The following is a 4,085-nucleotide window of genomic DNA, read 5'->3' on the forward strand; positions in this document are numbered from 1 at the left end:
TATTATGTCACTATTATTGCAAAATTTTGTCATGTAAAACCTCATTTTGTCATGAATAGTTAACCTTTTAAATGATGTTGTTCAAATTTTGTCATATAAACATATGGATAACGCGATGATACAAATATAAGACTGAAATTCTAAAGTTAACGTGACATTGTAACTGACATAATCTTTGTCACTTAAAATTAAAATTTCGTCATGAAACATAGATATTAAACAGAAAAAATCCATATATTAAGTCATTAGAATATGTGGTTAAAGTGATGAATATCTACATTAGACTAGAATTGTAAAATTTTAATTGACATTATACCTGTCAAAAACATTGTCACTTTAACATTTAACTAAAGTGGAGAATGTGAACAATTAGAAAAAAACTATTATCGAAATGCACCTTTATTATCACAGCTCCAAATATTTAACATGTCAAATACAATAACAAAATGATACTTAAGAAGGAAACTTTCTTGTATAACAAGACCAATACCTAAAAGTACAAAGAAGATAACATTATGTGTAATAAGACTGTAGGAGCCATCATACTTTGCAAGTAGCTATTTGACTAATTCCTGAAGGGAGCTTTCTCTCGCTTTATGCTATGTATCCACATTGCCTTGATTCTTACTTGCTCTATGCTTTGCTTCAAATTCACAGTATTGGCAGGGTTCGCTTGGCTACTAGAGAATTCTTCCAATTCCTCAGCTTTTTCATTGCTGCAGACCTGCTAGAATAATCAATTAAATTACTCTCAAAACTAACAGTAGCCATCATAATTAATTATTGTTCTTAAACTTGTCCAACTTGGATAATTTGCAAGAATAATCACTTACATGCGAGTTATATCCCAAATCAAATGGTCGATTAGCAATGCAACACTATATTTATTAAAGATCAGATCCCAGATCTCCAAGCCATTTCGCAGCATTCTAAACTGATTCTAGTGATCCACACACAATATCATGATCTTGGACCTGCATTATATCAAGACGATGTAAATTATCAAATAATTGGCAAGAGAGGTAAGACTATTACTGAAGTTTGTTAATGTACTTTACCTCATCGAAGACTAAAAAGTTTAGAGCCTCAAACCACTATTTTTGGATCTGGACAAGGTGTTATAAAACCTGTGACAGTTAAAATATAAAACATAAAGAACTGTGTAAGATCATATGTAAACCATATTAGCCCCCACAAACTCAGGTTCTTCTGACGGTAATGTATTATTATTAGTTTCTAGTATATAAGGTATAACTTGTTCTTAAATGTTGTCTACAACTCGCCATCTTCACTTCCATTAGAGGTAGGCCATTTAGAACTCAGTTCACGTATGGTCGTCCCAAGTTCATGATTTCACATATTCAACTTATCGACCATTGCCTTTGCTTTATCAGCTTGAATTTCACAGACTAAACAATATCCTCTAACAAATAAGAATAGCATCATCAAGATACTTATAATTCAATAAACAACTACAAAAATTCGGAGAATTAGAACGGGTTATGTACCCATGATCTAAGATGCATATTTGTTATGTTTAAACGAAATGATACATTATATTTAACACAATAATAATCCATGTCAACTGAAAAAAATCCAAATCCAAATATTTCATCTTATCTATACAAATACATATTCAAAATTTAACTCTAGATGTACATTTTATATGTGATTTGCAGTCAGAAAGCATGATGATTTAATTCCATGGTTTTCAACCATATAAAGTTTTCCCTAACACAGCGAATAGAAACATTGAAATGGAAACAAGTAACAGTAAAGACATGAAACTAGAGGACTCATTCATTTCTCGAGACATAAGGAATGTGATATATGAACCCTTGAACCGAAGCAGAAACGAGACAAATGACAACACAAATACGATAAGATCAATTGACTATAAAAGGATGTCTTCTGAACAAAATATATGGAAGGAGAGAAACTAAATTTGCTAACTTAGCAGAAAGACAGAGATAAGGGAAAAAGTCTCTTCTGCACAACTAATATTGGACAAAGAATCTTCAATGGAATTTTCTAGAAATAAAATTCCAAAATGCTGCGCTAAGTACTCCAAAGAAACTAAACTAAATTGGCAACTTAAACCCAAACAGATTCTAAACGATTATTATATTATGACTACGAGAAGAAGCATGTAAAGAAAGAATGAGTCGACTTAACCCTTGTAGATTTTCATTCTTTAGCTTAAACCAGGAACCAAAAAGAAATAGAAATGGGTGGGAAACTTAATAAAATGATGGCTAGAGACTGTTGTTTTCAATATTGTCTCATAACTTAACCAACAACCAAGCAAAGCTAAAGAAACAGCCGAAACAGAATATTAAACACCAATTCTTCACATAATATAAAAATCATAAGCAGCCAAACAAAATCTGGAAAGAAAAAAAAAACAAACCATTACCATTTTCTATATTTTCTCTCCTTGTACGGTGCCTAATGGACCTCAAACTAGCTCCTCCCTTTGAATATTAAGAGTCGAATTCTTCAAATCAGACGCAAGTGACTAGTTTCCCACGCAACTTTTGAAACCATTGATAAATGGTCACAAGTTCAGCGAATTCCATAAACCCATAACTATCTATATAACCTGGACATGGAAGGAGAATAAATCCCTCATAAACACTTGTGGCAAAGCGCCAATATCATAGTATTGAATAAAAGCCCCTAATTTATAAATACCCAATTCATACACATAACAGTTAAATTAACTAACCTGAAACACAATAAAGGGATGAGGGAGCAAGCATCGACTTCAATCAAACATCGGAACTACAATGGTGGCTAGCGGAGCTACAATTTGGGTCTGAAGAAAATTCATGGAGATGGACAAAAAATAGAGAGAATGGGGAATGAGAAAGGAATAAGCAATAAAGAGAAGGCTACAACCATATCTGGTGGTTTGAGAAGGAATAAATGGCCATGAGAGAGGCAGATCCAAAGAACACATAACTGAAGAAGAGAAATGGAGAGAAGAAAACGGAGAGGGAGAGAAGTGGTGTTGTTGTTGACATTACAATTAAATTAAGATAATAAAAAATGATAACATATATTTTATTATCATATTTTATTTGTATGACAAAAAAAAAAAATTCGTTTATTAAAAATATTCTTCAATAAAAAAATTTCTCCAAATTTGATTTATTAAAATTTCTTTACAAATATTGTAGTAACAACCATTAATATATAATTGCAATAATATTAAAATATATAATAATATGATGAAATTTAATTTGTTACCGTTTGTTTAGTTTAAGTTATCACGAATATAAATCGTCATAAAAAGATTTTCTTACCATAACGATAATTTTGTCACAAAATAATATTATTTCGTCAAATAATATTTTTCTCTCTAAATTCATTGTATTAAATTTTATCTCTAAAGCTTTAAGTTACGAATTTTTTCTTATCGTCATAAAATATATCAAATAGTGAAAGATTAGCAAATCAAAGAAGACATCTTTCAAAGTTGTCATGAAAAAAATAAAATTAATGACGAAATTTAAAATTTGTCATAAATAAGTGTTTATCAGCGACGAAATTATGTTCGTAGAAAAAATTATCGTCATAAAATGTTATATTTCTTGTAGTGTAAGGCTGGGTTAACTGGAATGCATAACCATACAATGCGTGTGTATCCAGAGGGAAGTCGGCAGATGAGCGGACTCAGTATCGCATCCAAACAAATTGTGCGTAATATGACTTCAGCTCAAGCAAAGCCCTGTGCTATTTTAGCAGCAGTTAAAGAAAAACACCCAGAAAACAACCCAATAATTAAACACATATATAATTACAGGGACAAAATGAGGAAGGACGGGTTTGAAGGTAGAGACTTGGCTAGTCAATTCTACCATATTGCTGTGCAGAACAAATATGTCAATTACACACAGATTGATTCCGGTGTGATAACACATGTGTTTATGGCACATCCAGATTCAGTTGATATGTTCAGGACTTACCACTGGTACATCGGCATTGATTCAACGTACAAAACAAACAAGTACAAAATGCCGTTTGTTGAGATTGTGGGGATGACGCATGCAATAACAACTTCAAGATAGCGTATGCTATAG

At 31.7% G+C, this 4,085-nt stretch overlaps 1 long non-coding RNA gene across 2 annotated transcripts; it reads right to left on the reverse strand.

Annotated features, from left to right (window-relative positions):
- Positions 1–389: 389 nt before the first annotated feature.
- Positions 390–3,018, reverse strand: LOC136220534 (uncharacterized). 2 transcript variants are annotated; one of them, XR_010684557.1, is made up of 5 exons: positions 2,729–3,018; positions 2,417–2,602; positions 1,059–1,127; positions 834–974; positions 390–724 (listed from the first exon to the last, which is right to left on the reverse strand). It is a non-coding gene; the product is annotated as an uncharacterized lncRNA (long non-coding RNA). The 2 variants fall into 2 exon arrangements; XR_010684558.1 differs by having other exon boundaries at positions 390–727.
- Positions 3,019–4,085: the final 1,067 nt, after the last annotated feature.

This window comes from Euphorbia lathyris, chromosome 2, assembly GCF_963576675.1.
Source record: "Euphorbia lathyris chromosome 2, ddEupLath1.1, whole genome shotgun sequence".
In the NCBI taxonomy this organism is placed as follows: Eukaryota; Viridiplantae; Streptophyta; class Magnoliopsida; order Malpighiales; family Euphorbiaceae; genus Euphorbia; species Euphorbia lathyris.